The 16,781-nt window shown below is 46.5% G+C and overlaps 4 non-coding genes and 2 pseudogenes across 4 annotated transcripts; all 6 read left to right on the top strand.

The window, feature by feature from the left end:
* The first annotated feature begins 6,144 nt into the window (after positions 1–6,144).
* Positions 6,145–6,319, top strand: LOC143727323 (U2 spliceosomal RNA; annotated as a pseudogene).
* Positions 6,320–6,753: 434 nt separating this feature from the next.
* Positions 6,754–6,917, top strand: LOC143726915 (U1 spliceosomal RNA). Its single transcript, XR_013199138.1, has one exon. It is a non-coding gene; the product is annotated as a U1 spliceosomal RNA (small nuclear RNA).
* Positions 6,918–13,260: 6,343 nt separating this feature from the next.
* Positions 13,261–13,435, top strand: LOC143727474 (U2 spliceosomal RNA; annotated as a pseudogene).
* Positions 13,436–13,869: 434 nt separating this feature from the next.
* LOC143726854 (U1 spliceosomal RNA) lies at positions 13,870–14,033 on the top strand. Its single transcript, XR_013199080.1, has one exon. It is a non-coding gene; the product is annotated as a U1 spliceosomal RNA (small nuclear RNA).
* Positions 14,034–15,161: 1,128 nt separating this feature from the next.
* LOC143727178 (U2 spliceosomal RNA) lies at positions 15,162–15,352 on the top strand. Its single transcript, XR_013199385.1, has one exon. It is a non-coding gene; the product is annotated as a U2 spliceosomal RNA (small nuclear RNA).
* A 434-nt stretch (positions 15,353–15,786) lies between these two features.
* Positions 15,787–15,950, top strand: LOC143726852 (U1 spliceosomal RNA). Its single transcript, XR_013199078.1, has one exon. It is a non-coding gene; the product is annotated as a U1 spliceosomal RNA (small nuclear RNA).
* The last annotated feature ends 831 nt before the right edge of the window (positions 15,951–16,781 follow it).

Below are 16,781 nucleotides of genomic sequence, written 5' to 3'. Positions count from 1 at the left end.
AAAGTAGCTTTTTCACAAAATCCCAAATACCCGAAAATCTCGCCAGCGCAACCATCGAATCCGAGGCCTGCGTCTTGTTCGGCCCGAGCCAAGGATTCCGGTGATGTAAGACACTTGGGTCTGCGACGGACGGTTCAGGAGTTACGAGGCATTTCGTACTTCTGATCGCTGCAGCGCCACCTTGGGGCCGATTGGGCCGAGCCTTGGTGATGTTGTAGACCGGGCGGGTACTACCATCCCTCAAGAGTTTCAAGTCTCTACGACGTACGCTTTGGTCTGCCCGCTCACTTTTAGGGCAGAATGTTTGTTGGTCCAAAATCCCAGGTTGCACTCCAAAGTGTCGTGTTGTGCGCTCTGCTGTGATCCATTTTCGGTGTCAACAGTCAAGCTGAGCTTGTATTGCTGTGAGCTGAGCTTGTTTGCTGGCGACCTTTAGACCCTCTCGCCACGGCCCAGGTGGGCGTGGCCTTTGACGGCTCCCCCGCCTCTGCGTCATTGTGTCATCGCTTCTCGGCCTTTTGGCTAAGATCAAGTGTCTGGTCCTAAGGTAGAGACAGCGATCGCCTCTTGTTGGACTTGGTCTCGTGTGTTGCTTGTCACACGGGACACACACCCTTCAGGAGGTACATTGACAAGCGGCTTTTAATTGACGACTCGTTCTACGAGGAATCTTCTGGTTTTAAGGTAAGCAGGTTTTAATTTATTTATTGTATATTTATTGTTGGGTTTTAGCCGCAGCAGGCTAGTGGTGCCTCCAACATGTCGGCTGCTCGTGCCGGCATGAGGAGGCACCACAGCGTGCGTTTTAAATTTAAACCAAAAGAGGATGGCACTCTCCAGGTCATGTCCAGGCTGGACTTTTCTAGGAAGTGCATCCAACAGTTACTCGGTTTTAAGGTTGTGGACATAAACTGCCTGTTGACTCTGCCCCTGAATCATGGCTTTGATGTAAGTTTTGCTTCTGCTTCCTTGCTAAGTACTTTTTGGACTCGATTTGAAATGTGTAAAGCCAATTTCTCCATGTTCACTGTGGAAAAACTGACTGATAATTCACTGAAAGTTGTGATTGTCAGGATGTTTAATGAAACAGTTGGTGGAGAAGATATTTCTGTATGGTTGGCAAGATATTGCTCTATTCGTGGACAACCAGTCAAGGTTTTAGATGAAGACGGTATCTGGAGCTGTGCGTGGAGAGTGCCCATTAAACAATGGGCAGATCCCAACAGCTACCATGGCCTGAGTCAAATACCTTCTATGATTGTGTTGGGAGAGAATAGAGGCTACATCCATTACCAAGGGATGCCCAAGCTATGCCGCAAGTGTGGCAAACTTGGACATCTCGCCGAGGCATGCCAAGAAGTAGTGTGTAGGAAGTGCAGAGAAATTGGGCACATTTTTGAAGAGTGCCAAAATGGCAGAAAGTGCAACCTCTGTGGAGAATCATCCCATCTCTACAGAGACTGCCCTAAAAGTTTTGCCAACAAGTTAAAAAGCAACAAAATGGCCACCCCACCCAAAGAACAAACAATTGAGGAGGCGGGCCCCGAGGTTTTGGCGGGAAATTCAAACCCCCAGCCAGCCTCAGGGATTGGACAGGAAGGAGGAAGTGGGGCGGCCACAGGGGCGGAGTCAATTCTGGCAGTTGGTGAGGGGGAGGAAGCCAATCCTCAAAATGAAATTGAAAAAGAAGACAGTATGGAGGATGAAGAGGAGGAAATGGCTTCCTCCCTAGTAACCGTGTCTGAGGTTAGTGTGTCCACGAGTGGGAGTGAAACAGATGTTTCGCTCCCCAATGCTCAAGTGCAGAAAAGAACTGCGAGATCTCCTCTGGTTCAAACAGAGGAGAAAAAGCTGCGGGTAGCGCATCGGCTAGATAGTTCCCCCATGGAAGATCTAGACCGTATGTGGCCCGCAGAATCTCCTAATGAAGTCTCTTTTCTGCATTTCAAGCTAAGAACATCATCGCCAAAGGATTCGCAAGAGGCCTTCTCTGCGAGCCCTGAGGCGTCAAGCACTTGCCCCCCTGATCCCAGCTCATCTGGGGAAAAGGGAAGGCAAGTGCAACAAGAGATAACATGATTTTAATTATATCTCTGTAGTGCCTTGGTTGCTTTTAAATGTCTCACACCCTTTTAACCATACTGCTCATGGCTCTCACTATCTCCACAATCAATGTGAGAAGTGTGAAGAGCAATATACGAGCACAGAGTGTGTTATCCTTTTTAAAATCTTTTAAGTCAGATGTGTTTTTATTGCAAGAATGTGGTCTGCCTTTTTTAACAAATTACAGGAAGTGGGAGGAGATTTGGACCCCAGGACATTCCATCTGGAGTGGGTCCAATTTTAACAAAAATGACGGTGTTGCTATTTTAATAAAAAATCCCCATGTTTTGGTGAAGGGCAGCACTGTGGTGAGGGATGGGCGGGCAATTTTAGCTAATCTGACTTTTTTAGGTAAGGATTTTAACATTTTAAATGTGTATGGTTTTACAGGCAAAAACAACAGGTATGAGCTTTTAGAAGACCTGCAGCCCCACATGCTCGGGAGGGCTCCCCTAGTGGTAGCAGGGGATTTTAATTGTGTTTTATCAAGACAGGATAGAAAGAGGGTAGGAGAGGATTTTAAGGTCGACAAGACATCGGTTTTATTACAAAATATAGTCAAAGATTTTAAGTTAGTTGACTGCTTTAAAACAATGCATCAAAGAGAGGAGGGCTTCACCTGGTTCAGTGGTGATGGCGCCAGAGCCTCTCGAATTGACTATGTTTTTACAAGGGACTGCCCGCCGACCGATGCTACATTGAGCCCCCTCTTCTTTTCTGATCACATGATGCTCTCCTGCACCCTTTCACTACCCACGGGTGTGACCGTAGGGGGAGGGCTGTGGAAGCTGAACTGCTCCCTATTAGAGGATGAGGAAGTGATTAGTGAATATAGGGAGCAGTTCAGCCAATGGCAGACCCTCCAAGACTTTTTCGACTCACGTGCACAGTGGTGGGAGATGGTGAAACAAAGGACAGGACGGTTTTTTAAACAAATTGGAAAAGAAAAAAAGAATAAAGAAAAAAGACGCATGATGGGGCTGCAAAAAAGACTGCAGAGATATTTTAACCTTTTAAACAGTGGATTGGATTTTACAGAAGAAATTAAAGAAGTAAAGAAAGAAATGTCAGATTTGTCCGAAACAAAGACTAAAGGTGTCATTTTAAGATGTAAGGAGAGAGAAATAGAAGAAGGGGAAAAGTGTACTAGATATTTTTTTAAAAAGACAATAACACGGGGAGGGTCAATTAATACTTTAAAAACTTTTACAGGTGGGGAGGTAAATACAACAGATCTGATTTTAGGGGAAATTGAAAGTTTTTACAATAATTTATACAGCACTAAAGAGGTACACAATGGCATCTTAGAGGAAGTTTTAGGGTTTTTAGACAAAAAGGTAAAGAGTCCAGATGTGCTTTTATCCCAAGATTTTACTCTTTTAGAAATGCACAAAGCGCTAAAAGGTTTTAAAAAGGGGAAGTCCCCAGGCTTGGATGGACTCCCCTTTGAGTTTTATCTGACTTTCTGGGACATTTTAGCACACGACTTATTGACAGTTTTTAAAGAACTTGAGACTCTTGACAGACTTCCAGACAGCTTTAGAGTAGGGATAGTTACATTACTATACAAAAAAGGGGACAAGACTGACCTGAGAAACTGGCGACCAATCACTCTTTTAAATTATGATTGTAAACTTTTTAGTAAGATTTTAGCTACACGTATGTCGACTGTTTTAGAGGACGTAATCCACCTGGATCAAGCATGCGCTGTGCCCGGCAGGAAGATCACGGACAGCCTGGTACTGATCAGAGACGCCATCTGTTTTGCGAGAGACAGAAACATTCGGCTAGTAGTCCTAAATTTAGATTTCGAAAAAGCCTTTGATCGCGTCTCGCACCAGTACCTGTTCCAGGTACTGGAAAAAATGGGTTTTCCTGGGAGGTTTATAGCCTGGGTGGGACTGCTGTACAACGAGCTGTCTAGCAGAATTTTGGTTAACGGGCATTTATCCAAAGCTGTAAATCTCTACAGCGGCGTCCGTCAGGGGTGTCCTTTATCTCCCCTTCTGTATGTGGCTTGTATTGAGCCACTGGCACAAATCTTGAGAAGGGATAAATGGATTAAAGGACTAGACATCCCAGGGACTGGTGGACTGACGGCGACCTGTGTTTTATATATGGATGACGTGACCCTTTTAGCGACTGACCTTTTATCAGTACGAAGAGCAATGGACTTGACTGACTGGTACGGTCGGGCCTCGGGCGCCAAGCTCAATAGGAGTAAGTCCGAGGCCCAGCTCTTCGGGCCGTGGGGGAACGTAGACACAGCTGGATTAGATTTGGATTTTAAAGACAATGATTTGAAAATTTTAGGTGTAAAATTTGACAGAGAGGGTGGAGGACAAGGAAACTGGACTGACATGTTAGGGAAAGTCAGGCAAAGACTGGGCTTTTGGGGACTGAGACAATTGACGTTTGAAGGCAAGATTTTAATTTTTAAAGCAGTGATTTTACCACTAATTTTACTTGTCTGTTCTGTTTTTAGTCCCCCAAGACGATTCCTGGCCAACCTGGAGAGGGCGGTATTTTATTTCCTGTGGGGGTCCAAGTGGGAACGACTAAAGAGGGAGGTCGTCAAAAAGAAAAAAGAAAATGGAGGGAAAGGCCTCCCAGACCCCCACCTGTTTTTAGGCAGCCGCTTTGCCGCCCTCCACATCCAGTACGCACTGACCCCATCCAGAGAACACAAGACAGCAGCCATGACCCGATTCTGGATGGGGTCATACCTAAGAACTTTGAAAATTTTACCCATTGATCTTAAAAGTCCAGTGTCTTTTAATTTGTCAAAAGAGCATAGTTTTATTAAGAAATTTTTAAAGAAATACCTTTTAGAGACAAATGATGCCACTGTTTTAACTAATCACAAATCTCTTATCTCTCCTGTGCAGGATCGAGAATCGGTGAGCCCGGTTCCAGGCCTCACACTAGGTGAGGCCAAAGATGTTTGGAGGAACGCAGCCCACCCAGCTCTCCAGAACAGGCTTAAAGAAATGCAATTTCTCTCTCCAGAGAAAAGCCCTCTCCAGAAATGCAATTTCTGTAAAGCTGCTCTGAGACAATGTGTATTGTGAAAAGCGCTATACAAATAAATTTGAATTGAATTGAATTGAATTGAATTAAAGACTTGTCGTGGATGGTGGCCCATGAGATCCTCCCGGTCAGGGCGGTTATGCACTCCAGAGGCATGGCCAAAAACTCCACCTGCCCACGGTCCGGATGTGGTTCCCCGGAGACCGTTCGACATCTGCTCTGGGAGTGCGGCGCTGCGCGGGACCTGTGGGCCAAGACCGGCCCCCTGTTTTTCCCGTGCCTGCCAGCGGGTGGGGCCCAGGTGGACTACAAGCTCGCCATCCTGGGGGTGGGTCAGGGCTTGAAGGAGCTACAAATTTTGACACAACCAAAATTTTCCTCGCTCTGGCTCACCCTAAACGTGATCAAGGATGCCATCTGGGTCACCAGAAATCTGCTGGTGGGGAAACGCGTGACGGTCCCCCTCCACGCGTGCGAGCAGAAAATAAGATCAACGCTGCAGGGTGGGCCGCACGTCGTTATTCGGATGGGGGGGCCGGGGTCACATGTAGAAGGTCCCGGCCGCCACCGACCCTGGCCGCCCGTAGATGCACCCTCACCACACCGGCTACGGGAACAGCGGGCCAGCGGGCCGGAGGAGAGGGGATCTCCGCTGGGCACCAGAAGCGGGGAGTCTGGGGCCTGTTCTGGAGACCTGGAGTTAATGGACAATCTTGATAGGGACTCACCCTCGATCCTGTACAAGAGATGTTTTATTTGGCATGTTTTATTGTTCTATTGTTTTTATGTTTTATTCCTATTTATTTTAATCCATTTACGTTTCCTTTAAAACAACACAAATATTAACATACATGGACTTTTACACAACACACAATCAATAATTGATTTTTAACTATAAATTGTGTCCTTTTATTTGTTTGTTTTGTTGTTTTAAGATGTGTAAATAAATACTTGATTTAAAAAAAAAAAAAAAATGTAAATGGAAAACATGGAATGAAAACTTGTGACAATAAAACTTTTTCGAAAGAAAAAATCTGTTCTTATCAGTTTAATATCTGATACGTGCCCTACCCGGGCACCATATATTAAATTGATTTTTGGAACTGGGAGATGGAAGAGGGGCTTGCTCCGTCCACTCCACGCATCGACCCGGTATTGCAGTACTTCTGGGAACGGTGCACCCCCAAAAACTGTGTTCAATGAAAGAGATGTTTTAGTCTTGTGTGGCAGCAGGTGTTAATGGAAGTAACGTATATTGCTGTGTATGGGTGCTTTAAAGGTGTTGTAGGTGATCATATGCTATACAGGTAATGGTGGTGTGAGAGGGAAAAAAAAAAAACAACTCTGTTCTTATCTCGTTTAACATCTGATTCGTCCACTATCCGGTGACCGCGTATGAAATTGATTTTTGGCTCATGGATCCGGAGCATGAAAACAACATCATCCACAACAACAACAGCAAAAGAGCCCGACTCTGCAGGTTTTTGATGTCTCTCTCTTATCCCTTGGAGTTTTTACGAATGAGCTGATGAGTTGAATCAGGTGTGTGTTTGATTGTCCGACCGTTGGTGAGGATTGCGGAGAGGGACACGGTGCCTCTGACGGGAGGCCTGGGAATTCATACTTACCTGGCAGGGGAGACACCATGATCAGGAAGGTGGTTCACCCAGGGCGAGGCTCGGCCATTGCACTCCGGTTGTACTGACCCCTGCGAATTCCCCAAATGTGGGAATCTCGACTGCATAATTTATGGTAGTGGGGGACTGCGTTCGCGCTCTCCCCTGGACACACTGGTTAAAAGAGCAGATTGTTCGAGTTCCTCTTCTTCTGGTAGTTAACGACCTAGGAAGTCCAGGGAATTGAACTGCAGTGGTTGATCGAGAGATGTAAAACTCTCAACCTAGGACCAGTCTGCAAAAGTAGGGCTGTTTTTTAGTTTTTTTTTTCATCATTCTTCAAATAATCTCCATTATTCAACCAGCGCTTTTATTGGCAGCAGTGGTCCTAGAAGCAAAGTTGTTCCGAATGAGGAGTTCTATCATGTGGTATTAATACCTTGTGCATGTGTGAAAAATCACCTGACATACAGTCGCCTATGGCCGTATTCATGTTGTTGTTTTTACTGTTTACAGCGCCACCAAGTGGCCAGTCGCCACATCCCTTTTCACCTGAGCACAGGCTGAGCCCGTGCACAGGTGTACCGACTTGGGTGTAATTGTCTCATTCCGTTGGAGAGTTATGGCCATTTAAGTAAAGCCCGCCTCGCCCACTCCCAACGTTTTGGCATCCCGTCGCCAACGTGAATCGAAATTCCGACTTTTTTCCCCATCGCTGTCGGCAATCAGACTCCAGGGAATCTTTCTGCACCGGTTTGGGTCAGATCGGGCGAAAGACCTAGGACTAGTGTGCAAAAGTAGCTTTTTCACAAAATCCCAAATACCCGAAAATCTCGCCAGCGCAACCATCGAATCCGAGGCCTGCGTCTTGTTCGGCCCGAGCCAAGGATTCCGGTGATGTAAGACACTTGGGTCTGCGACGGACGGTTCAGGAGTTACGAGGCATTTCGTACTTCTGATCGCTGCAGCGCCACCTTGGGGCCGATTGGGCCGAGCCTTGGTGATGTTGTAGACCGGGCGGGTACTACCATCCCTCAAGAGTTTCAAGTCTCTACGACGTACGCTTTGGTCTGCCCGCTCACTTTTAGGGCAGAATGTTTGTTGGTCCAAAATCCCAGGTTGCACTCCAAAGTGTCGTGTTGTGCGCTCTGCTGTGATCCATTTTCGGTGTCAACAGTCAAGCTGAGCTTGTATTGCTGTGAGCTGAGCTTGTTTGCTGGCGACCTTTAGACCCTCTCGCCACGGCCCAGGTGGGCGTGGCCTTTGACGGCTCCCCCGCCTCTGCGTCATTGTGTCATCGCTTCTCGGCCTTTTGGCTAAGATCAAGTGTCTGGTCCTAAGGTAGAGACAGCGATCGCCTCTTGTTGGACTTGGTCTCGTGTGTTGCTTGTCACACGGGACACACACCCTTCAGGAGGTACATTGACAAGCGGCTTTTAATTGACGACTCGTTCTACGAGGAATCTTCTGGTTTTAAGGTAAGCAGGTTTTAATTTATTTATTGTATATTTATTGTTGGGTTTTAGCCGCAGCAGGCTAGTGGTGCCTCCAACATGTCGGCTGCTCGTGCCGGCATGAGGAGGCACCACAGCGTGCGTTTTAAATTTAAACCAAAAGAGGATGGCACTCTCCAGGTCATGTCCAGGCTGGACTTTTCTAGGAAGTGCATCCAACAGTTACTCGGTTTTAAGGTTGTGGACATAAACTGCCTGTTGACTCTGCCCCTGAATCATGGCTTTGATGTAAGTTTTGCTTCTGCTTCCTTGCTAAGTACTTTTTGGACTCGATTTGAAATGTGTAAAGCCAATTTCTCCATGTTCACTGTGGAAAAACTGACTGATAATTCACTGAAAGTTGTGATTGTCAGGATGTTTAATGAAACAGTTAGTGGAGAAGATATTTCTGTATGGTTGGCAAGATATTGCTCTATTCGTGGACAACCAGTCAAGGTTTTAGATGAAGACGGTATCTGGAGCTGTGCGTGGAGAGTGCCCATTAAACAATGGGCAGATCCCAACAGCTACCATGGCCTGAGTCAAATACCTTCTATGATTGTGTTGGGAGAGAATAGAGGCTACATCCATTACCAAGGGATGCCCAAGCTATGCCGCAAGTGTGGCAAACTTGGACATCTCGCCGAGGCATGCCAAGAAGTAGTGTGTAGGAAGTGCAGAGAAATTGGGCACATTTTTGAAGAGTGCCAAAATGGCAGAAAGTGCAACCTCTGTGGAGAATCATCCCATCTCTACAGAGACTGCCCTAAAAGTTTTGCCAACAAGTTAAAAAGCAACAAAATGGCCACCCCACCCAAAGAACAAACAATTGAGGAGGCGGGCCCCGAGGTTTTGGCGGGAAATTCAAACCCCCAGCCAGCCTCAGGGATTGGACAGGAAGGAGGAAGTGGGGCGGCCACAGGGGCGGAGTCAATTCTGGCAGTTGGTGAGGGGGAGGAAGCCAATCCTCAAAATGAAATTGAAAAAGAAGACAGTATGGAGGATGAAGAGGAGGAAATGGCTTCCTCCCTAGTAACCGTGTCTGAGGTTAGTGTGTCCACGAGTGGGAGTGAAACAGATGTTTCGCTCCCCAATGCTCAAGTGCAGAAAAGAACTGCGAGATCTCCTCTGGTTCAAACAGAGGAGAAAAAGCTGCGGGTAGCGCATCGGCTAGATAGTTCCCCCATGGAAGATCTAGACCGTATGTGGCCCGCAGAATCTCCTAATGAAGTCTCTTTTCTGCATTTCAAGCTAAGAACATCATCGCCAAAGGATTCGCAAGAGGCCTTCTCTGCGAGCCCTGAGGCGTCAAGCACTTGCCCCCCTGATCCCAGCTCATCTGGGGAAAAGGGAAGGCAAGTGCAACAAGAGATAACATGATTTTAATTATATCTCTGTAGTGCCTTGGTTGCTTTTAAATGTCTCACACCCTTTTAACCATACTGCTCATGGCTCTCACTATCTCCACAATCAATGTGAGAAGTGTGAAGAGCAATATACGAGCACAGAGTGTGTTATCCTTTTTAAAATCTTTTAAGTCAGATGTGTTTTTATTGCAAGAATGTGGTCTGCCTTTTTTAACAAATTACAGGAAGTGGGAGGAGATTTGGACCCCAGGACATTCCATCTGGAGTGGGTCCAATTTTAACAAAAATGACGGTGTTGCTATTTTAATAAAAAATCCCCATGTTTTGGTGAAGGGCAGCACTGTGGTGAGGGATGGGCGGGCAATTTTAGCTAATCTGACTTTTTTAGGTAAGGATTTTAACATTTTAAATGTGTATGGTTTTACAGGCAAAAACAACAGGTATGAGCTTTTAGAAGACCTGCAGCCCCACATGCTCGGGAGGGCTCCCCTAGTGGTAGCAGGGGATTTTAATTGTGTTTTATCAAGACAGGATAGAAAGAGGGTAGGAGAGGATTTTAAGGTCGACAAGACATCGGTTTTATTACAAAATATAGTCAAAGATTTTAAGTTAGTTGACTGCTTTAAAACAATGCATCAAAGAGAGGAGGGCTTCACCTGGTTCAGTGGTGATGGCGCCAGAGCCTCTCGAATTGACTATGTTTTTACAAGGGACTGCCCGCCGACCGATGCTACATTGAGCCCCCTCTTCTTTTCTGATCACATGATGCTCTCCTGCACCCTTTCACTACCCACGGGTGTGACCGTAGGGGGAGGGCTGTGGAAGCTGAACTGCTCCCTATTAGAGGATGAGGAAGTGATTAGTGAATATAGGGAGCAGTTCAGCCAATGGCAGACCCTCCAAGACTTTTTCGACTCACGTGCACAGTGGTGGGAGATGGTGAAACAAAGGACAGGACGGTTTTTTAAACAAATTGGAAAAGAAAAAAAGAATAAAGAAAAAAGACGCATGATGGGGCTGCAAAAAAGACTGCAGAGATATTTTAACCTTTTAAACAGTGGATTGGATTTTACAGAAGAAATTAAAGAAGTAAAGAAAGAAATGTCAGATTTGTCCGAAACAAAGACTAAAGGTGTCATTTTAAGATGTAAGGAGAGAGAAATAGAAGAAGGGGAAAAGTGTACTAGATATTTTTTTAAAAAGACAATAACACGGGGAGGGTCAATTAATACTTTAAAAACTTTTACAGGTGGGGAGGTAAATACAACAGATCTGATTTTAGGGGAAATTGAAAGTTTTTACAATAATTTATACAGCACTAAAGAGGTACACAATGGCATCTTAGAGGAAGTTTTAGGGTTTTTAGACAAAAAGGTAAAGAGTCCAGATGTGCTTTTATCCCAAGATTTTACTCTTTTAGAAATGCACAAAGCGCTAAAAGGTTTTAAAAAGGGGAAGTCCCCAGGCTTGGATGGACTCCCCTTTGAGTTTTATCTGACTTTCTGGGACATTTTAGCACACGACTTATTGACAGTTTTTAAAGAACTTGAGACTCTTGACAGACTTCCAGACAGCTTTAGAGTAGGGATAGTTACATTACTATACAAAAAAGGGGACAAGACTGACCTGAGAAACTGCCGACCAATCACTCTTTTAAATTATGATTGTAAACTTTTTAGTAAGATTTTAGCTACACGTATGTCGACTGTTTTAGAGGACGTAATCCACCTGGATCAAGCATGCGCTGTGCCCGGCAGGAAGATCACGGACAGCCTGGTACTGATCAGAGACGCCATCTGTTTTGCGAGAGACAGAAACATTCGGCTAGTAGTCCTAAATTTAGATTTCGAAAAAGCCTTTGATCGCGTCTCGCACCAGTACCTGTTCCAGGTACTGGAAAAAATGGGTTTTCCTGGGAGGTTTATAGCCTGGGTGGGACTGCTGTACAACGAGCTGTCTAGCAGAATTTTGGTTAACGGGCATTTATCCAAAGCTGTAAATCTCTACAGCGGCGTCCGTCAGGGGTGTCCTTTATCTCCCCTTCTGTATGTGGCTTGTATTGAGCCACTGGCACAAATCTTGAGAAGGGATAAATGGATTAAAGGACTAGACATCCCAGGGACTGGTGGACTGACGGCGACCTGTGTTTTATATATGGATGACGTGACCCTTTTAGCGACTGACCTTTTATCAGTACGAAGAGCAATGGACTTGACTGACTGGTACGGTCGGGCCTCGGGCGCCAAGCTCAATAGGAGTAAGTCCGAGGCCCAGCTCTTCGGGCCGTGGGGGAACGTAGACACAGCTGGATTAGATTTGGATTTTAAAGACAATGATTTGAAAATTTTAGGTGTAAAATTTGACAGAGAGGGTGGAGGACAAGGAAACTGGACTGACATGTTAGGGAAAGTCAGGCAAAGACTGGGCTTTTGGGGACTGAGACAATTGACGTTTGAAGGCAAGATTTTAATTTTTAAAGCAGTGATTTTACCACTAATTTTACTTGTCTGTTCTGTTTTTAGTCCCCCAAGACGATTCCTGGCCAACCTGGAGAGGGCGGTATTTTATTTCCTGTGGGGGTCCAAGTGGGAACGACTAAAGAGGGAGGTCGTCAAAAAGAAAAAAGAAAATGGAGGGAAAGGCCTCCCAGACCCCCACCTGTTTTTAGGCAGCCGCTTTGCCGCCCTCCACATCCAGTACGCACTGACCCCATCCAGAGAACACAAGACAGCAGCCATGACCCGATTCTGGATGGGGTCATACCTAAGAACTTTGAAAATTTTACCCATTGATCTTAAAAGTCCAGTGTCTTTTAATTTGTCAAAAGAGCATAGTTTTATTAAGAAATTTTTAAAGAAATACCTTTTAGAGACAAATGATGCCACTGTTTTAACTAATCACAAATCTCTTATCTCTCCTGTGCAGGATCGAGAATCGGTGAGCCCGGTTCCAGGCCTCACACTAGGTGAGGCCAAAGATGTTTGGAGGAACGCAGCCCACCCAGCTCTCCAGAACAGGCTTAAAGACTTGTCGTGGATGGTGGCCCATGAGATCCTCCCGGTCAGGGCGGTTATGCACTCCAGAGGCATGGCCAAAAACTCCACCTGCCCACGGTCCGGATGTGGTTCCCCGGAGACCGTTCGACATCTGCTCTGGGAGTGCGGCGCTGCGCGGGACCTGTGGGCCAAGACCGGCCCCCTGTTTTTCCCGTGCCTGCCAGCGGGTGGGGCCCAGGTGGACTACAAGCTCGCCATCCTGGGGGTGGGTCAGGGCTTGAAGGAGCTACAAATTTTGACACAACCAAAATTTTCCTCGCTCTGGCTCACCCTAAACGTGATCAAGGATGCCATCTGGGTCACCAGAAATCTGCTGGTGGGGAAACGCGTGACGGTCCCCCTCCACGCGTGCGAGCAGAAAATAAGATCAACGCTGCAGGGTGGGCCGCACGTCGTTATTCGGATGGGGGGGCCGGGGTCACATGTCCAACATACATGGACTTTTACACAACACACAATCAATAATTGATTTTTAACTATAAATTGTGTCCTTTTATTTGTTTGTTTTGTTGTTTTAAGATGTGTAAATAAATACTTGATTTAAAAAAAAAAAAAAAATGTAAATGGAAAACATGGAATGAAAACTTGTGACAATAAAACTTTTTCGAAAGAAAAAATCTGTTCTTATCAGTTTAATATCTGATACGTGCCCTACCCGCGCACCATATATTAAATTGATTTTTGGAACTGGGAGATGGAAGAGGGGCTTGCTCCGTCCACTCCACGCATCGACCCGGTATTGCAGTACTTCTGGGAACGGTGCACCCCCAAAAACTGTGTTCAATGAAAGAGATGTTTTAGTCTTGTGTGGCAGCAGGTGTTAATGGAAGTAACGTATATTGCTGTGTATGGGTGCTTTAAAGGTGTTGTAGGTGATCATATGCTATACAGGTAATGGTGGTGTGAGAGGGAAAAAAAAACAACAACTCTGTTCTTATCTCGTTTAACATCTGATTCGTCCACTATCCGGTGACCGCGTATGAAATTGATTTTTGGCTCATGGATCCGGAGCATGAAAACAACATCATCCACAACAACAACAGCAAAAGAGCCCGACTCTGCAGGTTTTTGATGTCTCTCTCTTATCTCTTGGAGTTTTTACGAATGAGCTGATGAGTTGAATCAGGTGTGTGTTTGATTGTCCGACCGTTGGTGAGGATTGCGGAGAGGGACACGGTGCCTCTGACGGGAGGCCTGGGAATTCATACTTACCTGGCAGGGGAGACACCATGATCAGGAAGGTGGTTCACCCAGGGCGAGGCTCGGCCATTGCACTCCGGTTGTGCTGACCCCTGCGAATTCCCCAAATGTGGGAATCTCGACTGCATAATTTATGGTAGTGGGGGACTGCGTTCGCGCTCTCCCCTGGACACACTGGTTAAAAGAGCAGATTGTTCGAGTTCCTCTTCTTCTGGTAGTTAACGACCTAGGAAGTCCATGGAATTGAACTGCAGTGGTTGATCGAGAGATGTAAAACTCTCAACCTAGGACCAGTCTGCAAAAGTAGGGCTGTTTTTTAGTTTTTTTTTTCATCATTCTTCAAATAATCTCCATTATTCAACCAGCGCTTTTATTGGCAGCAGTGGTCCTAGAAGCAAAGTTGTTCCGAATGAGGAGTTCTATCATGTGGTATTAATACCTTGTGCATGTGTGAAAAATCACCTGACATACAGTCGCCTATGGCCGTATTCATGTTGTTGTTTTTACTGTTTACAGCGCCACCAAGTGGCCAGTCGCCACATCCCTTTTCACCTGAGCACAGGCTGAGCCCGTGCACAGGTGTACCGACTTGGGTGTAATTGTCTCATTCCGTTGGAGAGTTATGGCCATTTAAGTAAAGCCCGCCTCGCCCACTCCCAACGTTTTGGCGTCCCGTCGCCAACGTGAATCGAAATTCCGACTTTTTTCCCCATCGCTGTCGGCAATCAGACTCCAGGGAATCTTTCTGCACCGGTTTGGGTCAGATCGGGCGAAAGACCTAGGACTAGTGTGCAAAAGTAGCTTTTTCACAAAATCCCAAATACCCGAAAATCTCGCCAGCGCAACCATCGAATCCGAGGCCTGCGTCTTGTTCGGCCCGAGCCAAGGATTCCGGTGATGTAAGACACTTGGGTCTGCGACGGACGGTTCAGGAGTTACGAGGCATTTCGTACTTCTGATCGCTGCAGCGCCACCTTGGGGCCGATTGGGCCGAGCCTTGGTGATGTTGTAGACCGGGCGGGTACTACCATCCCTCAAGAGTTTCAAGTCTCTACGACGTACGCTTTGGTCTGCCCGCTCACTTTTAGGGCAGAATGTTTGTTGGTCCAAAATCCCAGGTTGCACTCCAAAGTGTCGTGTTGTGCGCTCTGCTGTGATCCATTTTCGGTGTCAACAGTCAAGCTGAGCTTGTATTGCTGTGAGCTGAGCTTGTTTGCTGGCGACCTTTAGACCCTCTCGCCACGGCCCAGGTGGGCGTGGCCTTTGACGGCTCCCCCGCCTCTGCGTCATTGTGTCATCGCTTCTCGGCCTTTTGGCTAAGATCAAGTGTAGTATCTGTTCTTATCAGTTTAATATCTGATACGTGCCCTACCCGGGCACCATATATTAAATTGATTTTTGGAACTGGGAGATGGAAGAGGGGCTTGCTCCGTCCACTCCACGCATCGACCCGGTATTGCAGTACTTCTGGGAACGGTGCACCCCCAAAAACTGTGTTCAATGAAAGAGATGTTTTAGTCTTGTGTGGCAGCGGGTGTTAATGGAAGTAACGTATATTGCTGTGTATGGGTGCTTTAAAGGTGTTGTAGGTGATCATATGCTATACAGGTAATGGTGGTGTGAGAGGGAAAAAAAAACAACAACTCTGTTCTTATCTCGTTTAACATCTGATTCGTCCACTATCCGGTGACCGCGTATGAAATTGATTTTTGGCTCATGGATCCGGAGCATGAAAACAACATCATCCACAACAACAACAGCAAAAGAGCCCGACTCTGCAGGTTTTTGATGTCTCTCTCTTATCTCTTGGAGTTTTTACGAATGAGCTGATGAGTTGAATCAGGTGTGTGTTTGATTGTCCGACCGTTGGTGAGGATTGCGGAGAGGGACATGGTGCCTCTGACGGGAGGCCTGGGAATTCATACTTACCTGGCAGGGGAGACACCATGATCAGGAAGGTGGTTCACCCAGGGCGAGGCTCGGCCATTGCACTCCGGTTGTGCTGACCCCTGCGAATTCCCCAAATGTGGGAATCTCGACTGCATAATTTATGGTAGTGGGGGACTGCGTTCGCGCTCTCCCCTGGACACACTGGTTAAAAGAGCAGATTGTTCGAGTTCCTCTTCTTCTGGTAGTTAACGACCTAGGAAGTCCAGGGAATTGAACTGCAGTGGTTGATCGAGAGATGTAAAACTCTCAACCTAGGACCAGTCTGCAAAAGTAGGGCTGTTTTTTAGTTTTTTTTTTCATCATTCTTCAAATAATCTCCATTATTCAACCAGCGCTTTTATTGGCAGCAGTGGTCCTAGAAGCAAAGTTGTTCCGAATGAGGAGTTCTATCATGTGGTATTAATACCTTGTGCATGTGTGAAAAATCACCTGACATACAGTCGCCTATGGCCGTATTCATGTTGTTGTTTTTACTGTTTACAGCGCCACCAAGTGGCCAGTCGCCACATCCCTTTTCACCTGAGCACAGGCTGAGCCCGTGCACAGGTGTACCGACTTGGGTGTAATTGTCTCATTCCGTTGGAGAGTTATGGCCATTTAAGTAAAGCCCGCCTCGCCCACTCCCAACGTTTTGGCGTCCCGTCGCCAACGTGAATCGAAATTCCGACTTTTTTCCCCATCGCTGTCGGCAATCAGACTCCAGGGAATCTTTCTGCACCGGTTTGGGTCAGATCGGGCGAAAGACCTAGGACTAGTGTGCAAAAGTAGCTTTTTCACAAAATCCCAAATACCCGAAAATCTCGCCAGCGCAACCATCGAATCCGAGGCCTGTGTCTTGTTCGGCCCGAGCCAAGGATTCCGGTGATGTAAGACACTTGGGTCTGCGACGGACGGTTCAGGAGTTACGAGGCATTTCGTACTTCTGATCGCTGCAGCGCCACCTTGGGGCCGATTGGGCCGAGCCTT

The sequence above is a fragment of the Siphateles boraxobius genome, unplaced genomic scaffold, assembly GCF_051911475.1.
Source record: "Siphateles boraxobius isolate OS27281-9 unplaced genomic scaffold, OSU_SipBor_1 77, whole genome shotgun sequence".
Taxonomy (NCBI): Eukaryota; Metazoa; Chordata; class Actinopteri; order Cypriniformes; family Leuciscidae; genus Siphateles; species Siphateles boraxobius.
The sequence above is the reverse complement of the archived record's forward strand: the minus strand, read 5'-3'. Positions and strand labels throughout refer to the sequence as shown.